This window comes from Rissa tridactyla, chromosome 6 (assembly GCF_028500815.1).
Source record: "Rissa tridactyla isolate bRisTri1 chromosome 6, bRisTri1.patW.cur.20221130, whole genome shotgun sequence".
NCBI classification, from domain to species: domain Eukaryota; kingdom Metazoa; phylum Chordata; class Aves; order Charadriiformes; family Laridae; genus Rissa; species Rissa tridactyla.
Genome location: NC_071471.1, coordinates 34,331,693 through 34,344,698, shown reverse-complemented (window position 1 = coordinate 34,344,698; position 13,006 = coordinate 34,331,693). Strand labels below are relative to the sequence as shown.

At 41.3% G+C, this 13,006-nt stretch overlaps 1 protein-coding gene across 15 annotated transcripts in view; it reads left to right on the top strand.

Annotated features, from left to right (window-relative positions):
- The window catches only part of PCDH15 (protocadherin related 15), an 827,643-nt gene that overhangs the window by 410,754 nt on the left and 403,883 nt on the right, over positions 1–13,006 (top strand). For 10 of the 15 annotated variants that reach the window (XM_054204839.1, XM_054204838.1, XM_054204854.1 and 7 more), the window contains one exon: positions 12,401–12,488. The exons of 4 other annotated variants lie outside the window; for them this stretch is intronic. The gene's annotated coding sequence lies outside the window, so the exon portion shown is untranslated. Of the gene's footprint in view, positions 1–9,141; positions 9,202–12,400; positions 12,489–13,006 lie in introns of those variants that run through there. One more of the 15 variants, XM_054204846.1, reaches the window with a different exon arrangement.

Here is a 13,006-nt window from a genome sequence, read left to right as displayed (position 1 = left end):
TTGCAATAATTCAGAACCCAATCTGAAGTCTAGTGAAGACACTATTTCTAAGGTTCAAATCTTTGCGTTAGTGCTTCCAGCTGGGACGGTTTTCCATCCACACTACTGTTGTGCTTGGAACTAATTGACTGTGCGCTCGCTCTCGCTATATATACAGACACATATGTAATGTGTGTGCTTACGTATATAGTAACTACTGTCTAGTTTTCAGGTATTCGGGGGTTGTGCTTCAGCAGTTGGTGTGTCTTTGCTCCAGTCCTTGTTTCGGTGGTGCCCTGTTTGTTTTAATGTAAGTTCCACTTTTGCTGAGTGCACCTCCTCTTCCACTGAGCAGTAGCCATCAGCTAAATTACCAGCAAGTCCATCCACGGGTAGATATTAACTGTTGGTTTGGCGGAGAAATATCTGCAAGGTTTCAGTGCAAAAATCCAGACCAAAATCCAGGCTTTTAAGAATAAAACCTTTGTATCACGATATACAGGAATGTCTCTTGAAATTTTATAGTGGTTTTTAACATCATACACCTTCTGTAAAGTGAAATTCTGCGATGACTTTTTTTTACTTGTTCATTTGTTCTCTCTCTCTCATTGAGAGAAATTGTTCACTCTTTTCGCTTTGAAGCTGTGCAAGCTGAATCTACTTTCTATGTGACATTTGAGATGCTACAACACCTTTTGCATTTCAAAAAAATTACTATTGCTTTGTAGTACTCTCTTCCTTCCCAGCACACCGGCACACTTTGGATTATAAATTAAATAAATGCTCTTACTATTTTTAAGCGCTTACACTGTCTTAGATCAAATAAGTGAGGAAAGAGTAGAGCAAGATTGTGACGATCAAATCGTACATGAGGATTTGGAGATGTAATTTTTGATGATTCACTGGGACAAATACGGTTTGTTACAGTTTGCTTTTGAATGTACTGAGGCCAGGATGCGCCTAGGTTGCAGAAGAATTTAGGTTCCTCAAGTGACAGTTCCTAATCTAGCCACCCTCTGTAGGTTGTGCACATTCACTGAATCCCAGCCATGGGATTTCTGTCTTCTGGTAGAAGAACTTGGCAGGGAGGAGGGTTTTTCTGGGGGGAGATTTACTGTATTTACTACTTTTCTAGTCTCACTGCAAAGTGCTCCCATGATTTCAAGCTGTGAAGGTGCATGCCGGACCTGCTACACTGCTGGTCCTGGGAAAGCAGACTTTGATTACAAGTTAGCAGACGGTAAAAATTTGAGAAGTCACTGTACTCCCACCTTGAGTACAGTCTTAATCACAGCTCTCACAGACCAGGGGACAGCCAAATAAAACAGCTGCTGTTTGACACAACAGGTCAGAAGCTGATGATAACAGAGCTGTTCTTGGTCCATAAATTTATGTCCTTGGTTCATAAATAACCGACACTTAATTTTAATTTGACTATGTACTTTCACACTGTATCCTTCCTTTAACAGTTTTGTAATGAGCTTCCAGCACACTTGATGCTTTGGGGACTCTTATTTTAGAAGTTTTCTGCTCAACCTACTGAGCATTTGCTTTAAAAGTACTGTGTATTGGGAATAACTTTATATTCACCACCACTTCTATGTCTCAAGTTCAGTTTTCTGCGTGCTACGATGCGTCCTCACCAGGGAGTGTAGTGCTGCACCTTTGAAATCACTGCTAACCAGGTAAGCTCACTGCACCATGCTGGCCTGGATTCTTTGTAAATTGGTTAAAAAACTGTTCAGGACTGTCCTTGCTGAGTAGACAGCATGCTGGATAGCTTACCATTCCTGGTCTGCAGTCACAAAACTAGGTGAATTACAGTGTACCTTGACCTGCCTCTGAAGTCATGAACCTCATAGGAAGTAAGCTAGACAAAATCCTTCTCTGTTTCCGTACTTCTGAACCAAGCATGTAGTGAAGTGGCCACCAAGCTGTCAGTTGTGGTGGACCTGACTCCTCCTAAGGTGGGCCTGGATATAGCTACTAGCCATCTCATGCAATGTTGAATTGGTTGATCCTTGTCAGGGTATCTGTGCATGGATGTAGAAGATTCGTCAGCCCAGAGCAAACTGTAAGAGCTGCTGCTTGCACAAATGATGAATGTTGTGAACCCTTGAAAGGTGACCTGCTCTGTATAGTCTACTTCGCACGAAACTAAGGTGTGAGGGGATATGAAGGGAGATGGTATGTCGATGAAGTGATGTGATCGCTTGCATTGGCAATCCTCTCTTTTTCAGATCTAGTGGAGTTCGTGCTAGCTTGCCACAGTGTGCCCTGCTGTGCATGGTGGAAGTGAGATGCGAAAGTCCTAGCCTGCTGCTGCTGGACCATTGCAGCCTTGTCTAATTTGTACTGTCGTGACCCTTCAGTCCCATGCAGCGTCCAGTTTGTTTTCTAAATAGCAAAGGTGGGCCTTGGGTTTGCTTCTGCAAGTGAATCTTTATGCTACACATACTGCTTGAAATGCAGCCAAAAGTCTAGTATACTTGCTTGTCCCAAGCGTACCTGTAAACAAGTAGAGAAGATGTGCTTCTCTGTTAACCTTGACTCCTGTTCTTTGTTCCTGGATGGTTCTGACTTACTGGAATATTGAACGCACCATAGGCAATGCTTTCCTTAAAGGTAGGGAGCAGGATAAGAAATTACGGCCCTGTAGCTTAAAATTTAATAGCTTAGGATCTCCCAGATTTCCCAGCATCAGCTGGAGAGTGGAGCCCACGTTGCAATTTATGAGCTGTGGTAGACCATGGTTATTACTACACTTGTTTCAGCTGATGAGTTGCACACTAGACATAGCTCAAGCTGCTGCTAGTGCTTACAGAGCTCTCCAGAGGAAAGATGATGGATTGATCCAAAGCCTAGCATTGTTTCGGCCTTGGATCAACATCAGAGACCTGAGAATGCAACATGAAGCATCCTATGGGTGGACCTGTTGCTTATCTTTTGGTATAACTTCTTTCTTTTTCCCTACTGACATTAACTTAGCTCAGTGCAAAATACTTCCATGTAGTATACCTCGAATAAGTCTCTGTTCATATAGCTTTAACCCCAGTTCAGTGCTGTTTTGCCTCCTCTGTATTATATGAAACTGCTCTGTTCATTTGCAAGTGGGTTTTAAAACCCGCTGTGAAGTAAAGCCAGACAAAGTAATGTCACGTTAACTGGAATGCTGCCTGCCTGGTATTTTTGCTCTTGCAAGGTGACTCGCAGTTAAGATTTGCACAGTGGGGTCTGTGAGACTCCCTGCAGATGGACGTTTTGTTCTCCAACCCGTGCCTTGAACAGTTGCCACAGCCTCTGTGTTAGTGGGAGAAAGCCCCCACTTTTGCCTTGTACCTCATTTTTACCTTTTACCTCAAGGTCTTTTCTTGGAAGGCTTATGAAGACGGCTACCTCTCAACAAATCCAAGCTAGTGCCCTGTTTGCTGTGAGCATGTGTATCAGCAGTGTCCGCTGCTACTCCTCATGCTGAGGGACACTTGGAGCTGCTTGTTCTTCTTATCAAGGACTACCTTACAGTTCAAAAGGTTATTCTCTCTCATAGGGATGGTCACCCTCTTTAGAGTGGGATTGCTCTTTGTCTTAGTGGGCATCATGTCCCAGCTGTGTTGTTGACCTCCATCTGCACCCCTCTTCATCAGCAACAGTATTGCTTTTCGATCCTCGTCTGGGTCCTGATGGCCTTGCTGAGGGGGACTGGCTTTACCCCTCTTGGTTGAGTGCAGCGGCTCCTTGGTATTCACCTCACAGTGAGTTGTGAGCCCTGGCTTGGCCGCACCTCCTGGAGCAGAGCCGAAGGGGATCTTCTGTGCCTTCAGCTCGCTGGCACCTAAACCACATAGTGTTTTCTGTGGGTTGCCTTCAGTATCCCCTTGGGATTGCCTTCACGTTCCCTGGGGCAGCTCCAGCCTTGTTCCTGCCCTAGGCTCAGTCACACCTTTCCCAGACACCAGGCACTTGAGCAGGTTTCACAGCATTAACGGCCAGCACCCAGTGCTTTCGGAGGGCCAGGTGGTGCCAGAGTCTCTGCCATGGCGTGTACGCGAATGTGTGAAGCTTGAGCATCGTTGGTAGCACAAGCAAATGTCTAACTCTTTTTTCTGCACGAAGTGGGTCCTGGGTTGGAAATCAGACTCTTCATTTCTTTAAGGCAAACATTTACATATAACCCCTGAAAAATGTGACTTCACTTCAGCAGGCTTGCGGGAACGCACAATTATAAGTAGCAGCAGTGCTGATGTAGTCTTTGGTTTCTAGTTCGCAAACATCTGGGGTGGCAGTAGATACACACAGAAAATGAGACAAATCTGAGTGCCTGATGGGGGGTAAGGAAGGGTTTCTGTGCTTACTGTCTCAGCACACAACCTACATGATTGTTATGAAATGAACTGATGAGAGATATTACTTCTCCCACCGTCATTAGGATGCAAGTGTTCTCTGAATGTGCCAGATGTTTGGCTTTCATTATCTGGAAGTTTCTTTCATTTCCAGCCCTAGTGAAAGGGAAGCTTGAGCACGTCCAGCAGAATTATAAGCCGTTTCCTGTAGGAACGAAGAAAGCAGCATACTTAATGAACTGCATCACGGTAATAGTAAGTCCAGCTAATGAATGCTTTCCCTGTTATTTTAGAGAGGTGGCCGAGTGACATTTCTCCGATTCTGGATCACTGAACCTGTATGGATTGTTTGTCTGAGAAAGGCTTCCTTTTATTTTAATATTTGCAAGAAGTTTATTCAATACCCTGTACTTTACAGTCAGATTTCGGAGTTATTCAGAATACCCTTATAATTCAAAGCTGACGAAGGGTATGTGCTCTAGCAGTTGAAAAAAGGATCTTTACTAACAGGGGTTTGTATTTATTCGGAGAAATCCAATGAACGTTTTTCAAAGCACTGTAATACCAACTCCAGTAACATTTTTTGAAAGTATTAGTTTGTGTAGAAGGAGGAGTTTCTGAACCATAACCAGCTCATTAAGACTTGCACATTCAATATTGCCAAAACCCTGGTAGACTCTCCTGACTCCATGTAGCAAGGCAGTTGCTGCTACTTCCCAGAATATTCCCAAAATATGTTGTCATATTCTGGGCTGCTTTGGGATATGTGTATGTCTTTTTATTTCTAAGGGTTGAATAAATGTTTTTGGAGCATCGAAAGGCGCTTGGATAGACAGAATATCACTGTACCAGGTGGAACAGGTTGTTCTTTCCCATGGTAGAAGAAGAGAGAACTTGTTTTGCCTGTTCTTCTCTGAAAATATTTTCTTCAGCCAGGCCAGCTGTTATTGTGGGGGGCTTTGTCTGCAATTCTTTAGCATTTAATGCTTGCTTTTACTGATCTGGATCTGGATAAGTGATCATTACTGCAGCTCAAGTGTGATTCATTAGTTTTCCCAATGATTTGAGCCAAGAACCTACTGGAAGTAGTTACAGCTAATGGGAAGACCAGAGTCAATGGCCTTGCGGTTCAAATGCAAGTTGCATCCTGTAATAGATGAACTTTTAGGGCTGTCCTACGATTTTTCTTCAGAAATATCCTCTTCCATTCTAGAGGTGAGAATGTGTCCGAAGCCTCTCCCTTGTGCTAGAAGCAGGGAGATAATCATGAGTGGTGCCAGTTAATTCACATGAGCTTCGTGAAGAGCGAGATCATCTGAGATACTGCATGTGTTAGCTGAACAGGATACTACGTGTTTTCAACAGGAGGAGGGTATGGCACTTCAAATGATCTTGAAAAGCATTTTCCCCATCATTTTGCCAGCATTTCTTTGCCTGTGTTGTGCTTTAGAGAGCTCCTTTTCTTCCTGGAGCAGGGAAATGCGCTGATATTCTTGTGTTAGCTGTACAGCAGAGGTGTATAGGGAGTTGGCATCATCATGTTGGCATCTCCGCCTGTGATTTCTCACTGTGCTCCTCTACAATGGCAAAGGGAACTAAAAGATGGCAGATCCATCCCTCCAAACTCTGGGGGATCAGTATCCCCACTCATTGCGTCTTTTAGGAAAGACCAGATGCAATTACTGCAGTGCTGCACCATTTCTCCTAGAGTCACTGGAGGGAATTAACAGCACCTTGAAATATAATGTCAAAAAATGATGAGGCCTCCAGCAGTATGAAAGTAGAAGTCTTATCTGTGCCTGTGTCATAAGTCAGAGCTTCTGGAACACTTCTGTGCGGAGCCCAGATCAGCTCCTCAGTATCTCAGACTAGGTTCATTAAGCAATATGACATTTTAATGCAGCCCAGTGGTTTTTCATAATTTTGGTCAGATTGGATATGAAACGGTGGATTGACGAAGATTGTTTTGGTCTGTAGGTGACATTGCAAGTACTGGGCATACATACTGCATTTTCCATGGACTTGGTGTGCTTGCTTTTCAGAAGGTCCGTAAGTTTCTATTAGTTATGACCTCAAATCCTTTCTGTCAGGAAGCTGCAATTTGAGAAAAGGATCTGGTATTTTTTTTCTTCATATTTTCTTGAAGAGAACCGTAAAAGGATTTGGCTTGAACAAAAGCAGGAGGACATGAAGAGAAGGGCAACAGATGTGAAAGGAATGGGTAGAATATGCAAAAATAAGTCATGTTGGAGGAGAAATATAGAGGATGGTGAGGGGGAGCAAGAGAAGTAAAACCTGTGAACAAAGACAAAAGCAGGCTGGGCCAGATGAATGTATTTTATTCCTCCACAAGGATGTTGTGAGGAGAAGCTGCACAGTGTTCGGCTCTGCGTGGCAGCTGGAAGCTGTTTGAGAATTGCCCTTAATTGGAATGGTTTTGTTTCATAATCTATTTTGAAAATGATAGGAAAGCCATAGAGCTCACGCTATGTTGTGGAGCAGTATGTTATCCTTTTAATGCAATTTCTTTGAATGTGTTGACTGCATTAATATAAGAAGTGGAAAGGAAATTCAATGTTCAGTGTCTAATAGGTATAATACATGCTTAAGTATTTACTCTTGTCTGTGGGTAACTGAAAGAGGGGTTTTTTTATGCTTGAACAGGTTTGAAATACATCTGTGGTATTGACCCAAATCAGCTGACTTTGAGTACTCTAGTGATTTTGAAGTATTAGAGTTAAAATATTGGATCTATAACTTTTCAGAAATATCAATATTTTTTTAAAATGGTATTTCTATATATAAAAATTAATTTTCCTTTATATACAACCTGGCTGAAAGAAGAAAGAAGTTACGTAAAACGTTTGGGTTTGCTTATGCTGTAAATAGAGAAATAACTTCTCCAGGGAACGGGAAAAAGTATAAAACCATTCATTGTTGTACCCGTCTCTCTCTTAAAAAGTGGGATATACCCACTGCTTTTTTTGACTGTTTAGTGCCACGTGATCACTGGTTCTTACTTAGTCCTTCTAACAGTTTCTTCATCTGGTGCATGGACCAGATGCTCTACTCGCTGTCTCGAGAAGAATAATTTGGGAACTGGAGTGTTCTTTGTGTTTGGTGGAAGGAGAGCTTTGGTTCAGTATTGGTTTTATGTTACACTTGGTCATATTTTCTAGCAGGAGTTTGGGAAAGAGGAGGGTTGCATTCTGCATCTTGGTACTAAAAAGCCCTATAAAAATCCAGGAAAACTATTTCTTGCAAAATGTGGGTTACAGGAAGTAGCATAACATCCGTTGCTCTCCAGAAGAAGATTTTGGAGCAATTCCTGCTAGTTCTTAAAAAAGATTCCCATTTTCCTCAATTATTAACTTGAAATAACATTAAATAGACATAAACTCCATGAAATACAACGATTTTTAATAATATTGAGGGTTTGAGAACATATAGGAATAAGTATGAGCTTATGGGAAAGGAGAAGCCAATAAAATTGCATTTTTTTTCTTACATGCCATAAACTTGCTATAAATTTCTGTATTACAGTTAATTAGTCATATTCGGTGATCAATATTTTTTAAAATAAATGTAGAAAAGCTGGTGCTTTAGCAAGTTTTTGAGAGGCCAACTAAATTTAAGAAGAAAACCGCATCTTTCTTCTCATGACAAGAATAGTAATAGTAAGTGATTGTAGAGAAGGGATGCAGGGGTTTTTTTGCTCGGATGTTTTACGTTGACCTAAGTTATTAGCATACTTTAACATTATTGATTTAAAATTACATCTTAGAATATGTACCTTGAAACGTAGTTTCTTTTGTGATAAGTAGTCTTGCAAGCCTATTACTACGTGTATTATGCTTAAGATTTTTTACAGTTTTGGGGAGGGGGAAGAGATTGGGAGTTTCTGTTGTTGTTGTTGGAAGGGTAGGTCTAGGATAAGTGGCTGTCTCTAAGCTGTTACACTCCTGTGAATCATTCCACTTACTGTAATCGAGAGAGAAGGCATTGCTCCCAAAGCAACTTTTTATTATTGCAGCTATTGACATTTTGTCTAACCCAGGGAAGCAAACTGAAGAATCCCGGTCATCCAGGGCGGATGTCACTGGATGTGTCTTATTTTATAAGGAGTCCTCTGCAATTGTTTTCAATGTCAATAAGTTAAACATTTCCCGAGAGGCAAGTAACTGCAGGTTGCTGATCCTAAAGTTCTGTAGAGCCTCTGGCTTTTCAATAGAAATAGGAATCCTTCACTTTGAAAGCGCATGCTTTCTCTCAGTCTTTATGGCATGAGGCATATGTTAATGGCTTCTGTGTCCTACCGTACTGTCCTGTCTCGTCTAAACTGAGCAGTGCTAACGTGACTCACGGTGTGATTCTTTCTCTTGCATCTTAGCTTTTTGGATACATTACTTCTTTTTCTTTCTGGATTCTTAAGGTTAATGTTTTGTACGCATCTGCAATGTCTGGGTGGTGATTTCATCAGAGAACTTGCCCTGGTTGTTAAAGAAATAGCCTGGAGTCACATTCATGGATATTTATAGGGGATGGTAGCACACATGCCTGCACTAAGTCCATAAACTACACAGACTGAAAGTCTTTCTGTGTATATTTTTTGTTATTTTCAGAATTCTAATGAAAGTAACGCATATGCTTATGATGGCTTTAGTTGAATATGTACATACAATGCCATCCATGGCTTGCACTGATTTGCCTACTTTTTTCTTCTTTCGCCGCTTTTCTTCTCCAAAGCTGCTGAGAATGCTCCTGCAAGTACCTCAGGGGAGGATCTGACATTTGTATTTCTGAGGAAGCGCCTGGGGAAGATGAGAATATTTGAGGTGGTAAGAGTTGAGTGGAAACTGGAATCGGTCAAGGTGACAGCTCAGTGCGTGGCCTTCATTTGTTGTTGTTCCGCAGTTGCTTGCTTGCTCCATACTAAAATTAGCAAGACATGCTGATGAATGAGATGCAGCACGGCAATATCTTCCTGAACCAATAACCTGTAGCAGCGAGCCATGCTTTCAGCCCGTCTGTACGTGCCTCCGTGTGGGATGGGAAAACAGCACTAGCTAGAAATTGGAGTTGGAAGAGGTTTGTTGTTTTAAATGTAAGGAAGATAAATCAGGGGTTTGCAAAAACACCTTTTCAGGCCAATTTAAAATACTTCAATGGTGTCTGGGTGTTAAAAATGCACCTCCCGTAGGCTGTTTAGCTTTGACTAACTGGTGTTTCTCAGTGGAAGAATGTTCCAGTTGAGCATTCTGGTTTCTCTCTTTTTATAGAGAAGAGGAATGTGTACTCCTGCTGTAAAATGACAAGCTTAATCAATCTGAGTATGCCATTTATCTAATTACAATCGGAGATTATTAGGTTTTTAGGTAATCCTTTAAATTAGATCAGAAATCATTTGGTTTACAGCTTGATGGTGCCTTTCAAACAGAGTTTTGTTTTCCTGTCTAGAAAAATGAGGTGTTCTGTAGTCTCATGTCCTGCTTTCAGATATTCCCATTGCAATTTCATGCCCTGTAGCTTCTGAGAAACTTTGATACATATTTTTAAGGCAGTATGTGTTGTTCAAAGTACTATGATTCTGTATATACATGAAGTTACTGAGTAAATCTTCTATACAGACCTTGCCAAGTGGCTTTGTGACTTACAGTGGAAGACGTAGGGTTTTAAATACTTGTTATATGCCCGTTAGGTTTATACAGCAATCTGTGGGAAGCTCATTTGGAGATGCTTCTGCTCTTTAATGCTCTCTTTTACTGTCTCCTGTTCCATGTGGCTTCTGCTTTTGCATGAAAATTGTTTTGGTGAACTTAATGTGCCTCTCCCCCAGGATGAGAACGAGAAGGGTACAGCAAGCACGGCAATGCTGACGCTCTTTACCCCTTTATCTTGCTTTCCCCTCTCTTCCCTTTGCTCTGCACAGCCCAGATTCTCTCCCTGAGATGGTTTTAAGCTCAAACAATAACAATTGCTTCCTTTCAGGATTTCAGAGCTGTGTGCAGTTTATGCAATATAAATAGGAGTAGACTCCTATTTATAGCAGCTATTTTTCATGGCTTGCTTTGAGTGCAAATTGCACTTCCAATTAAGCACTGCAGATCTCCTGTGCCATCTACCTGTGTTCCCTGTTCTGCCTCTCTAAAACCTGCTCTGAGTGGTGGGTTAGCTCTGGGTTGGCTACATTCATAGCAATATAATGTTTAAATTCGAGCTCAGAGACTCCTTCCTTTAGTTACTTTAATTCATATTTACATTTAACAAAATTATTTTTTTGAATTTTTTAATTTATTTCCAAAAATGAGCACTGTCTTAAGTGCAGTGTATCACAGTTGCTAATCACATACCATGCCTGCAGTTGTGAATCCTCCCACTGGGTAAAGATGCACTCATCTTCCCCCTAATTGTGATTAGTATTCAAATTGTACCGCGTGAAGCCATCGTTTTCCCTCTGCTCTGCACGCTTGGGTCACAAAAGCAAGCTCATGTTTCTCTCCGTGCATGTTTCTCAGACAGTGGGGACTGCATTTAAAAGGAGAAAGAAAAAATAAAAAAAGAAATAAACCCCGTGAATGCTTGCTGCTGTTAGAGTATTTTCTTTCTGAAATGAGAAGGCATGCGCATCTCTCAGATCTTTTACCCAACCTATTGGTAAACAAATGGAAGTTTTTATATGTTCAGTTACTGGTTTGGTTTGGACTTGGTTTTTGTTGGTTTTAGTTGGGTTTTTGGGGTTTTTTGTTTGGGGGGTGGGGGGTGGGGGCTTTAGTCAGGTGTTGATGCCACATACAAAACAGGTATTTCAGTAAAACCTGTTTTGTCAGTTAGTAATTGTTATTGAGGACGCAGGGACATGGAAGCATGTGTTTATTTTGGGGTTTCTGAGGCCACTGATCAGTGGAGTACCTTCTAATTTTGGACTGCATGATCCAAGATCTCTTTCTTTTCATGAGGGATGAATGTACTGTAAGGGATGGCTGCACATTCCGTGAAGTGTTTACAGGAGGTGATTTGTAAATTCTTCAATTCTGTTGTTCACAGGGGCACTTTGTAGCCTGTCATTAGTATAAAACTTGAAAAGCTGGGTAAGGAAGATTAACTCCCTTCCTATTTCAGTCATTTCTAGCTACTGAGAGTGACACAACTGCGGTGCCCTGGGGATGCCTCCTTCCTTGAGGTGACTCAGTGTTTTCTCTGCCTGAGGCTATTTTGGTTTGTAATTCTGTATATTCTCAGTGAAAACAAATTTGCAAAGGCATGGGGTGGTTCCTGAAGATGGGTAAGTCTTGAAGCTTCACCAGATGTATTAGCTTCAGTCTGATGGTGCAGCGCTGAGCTTCAGGTGTGACTCAGCTGTTTCCAGTTTGGTTATTGGAGTCATTGCTGCAAAGTGCTTTGGAGCTGTAAGTGAGCCAAATCATGGTGGTGCCATTAATTTAATTGCTCATATTGCCTTTTCAGAATATCAGGGTTTTTTGACTGCATTCCCATGTCATGACTGGCTGATGCTGATATAAATTGCACATCATAATCCATCGTCTTAGAGACTGTCGGAGACTTCATCACAGAATGTCACCTTCAATTTTTCTTGACTGATCCACTGCTAAGCCCCTATTGATCGTTGCCCAGTAGGTGGTGATACAGTTGCATTTAGCTTCAGATTCTTTACAAGTATGCTAGGTTAATGATAAGGGTTTTTTTAAACTTTACCATTTTGGAGGGTTTTTTTTAAACTACATTTAATAGGCTGCTATTGTTTGGTCTTAGGCACTGATTGGAAAACACGTCTTAAAACCAAGCTATGCTATGTGAATGACATCAACCTCAATTTATGACTCTTTCTAGGAAGACTGCAGAGGCAGATTTAGTCTGTAGAGTGACATGAGCAATATTACTTAATCAGTTGTTCCATAAATTAATGAAGTCTTAATAAACTTTTCTCATTCTTGATATATTGCATTTAATAATCCTGTTAATTCTCAAAGGCTAGAAGGAAACAGATTATGGGTTTTCAAGATATATAGTTTTGGCATTTAGAGTCTGCAAAATCATGCTTTGTATTCTTGTATTTTTTGCAGAATTTTTAACCTCTGGGAAATTCAACAATTCGAAGCCATGCACTGACAAATTCAAAATAAAATCCAGATTGCCAGCGTGGGGGGTCTGGTAAGGACTCTTTTGGTGCTCTTCTCTGGTTTCTGAGCTCTTAAGTTCCACCAGCTGCCTCTAAGCATTTCTAATACTTGGTTACTCAGAAACACCAATAAAGCAAATATCAGCATTTTCATAAAAGACTAAAAGTTCCAGTACTCATCGTTTTTAGAGAATGGACCCGATTCCCATGAAAACCTCGGCAGCAGTTAACTAAGAAAATGAGAAACTGCTGTTATGTAGGTGTATCTGGGAAATCCAGATAAAATTGCTTTGTGCGCGCTTTCTGCTGGAATAAATGTACGAGCTTTACTGACAAAAGAATTCATCTATTTAACTCTGGCAATGTTTTCCAGCTTGGATTAGGCCAGAAATACACAACAAAGCCGCACAGGCAATACTTGCGGTTTTTTCTGTCATGAGTGCGGCTGAGGGAAAAGGTGGAAATTTTGCCTTTGGCCAGAGAGTGTTTGAGAGTGAAATAGGAGGGGTGATGTATATAGAGAGGTGTAACAAGGCCTCACCTGAATTCA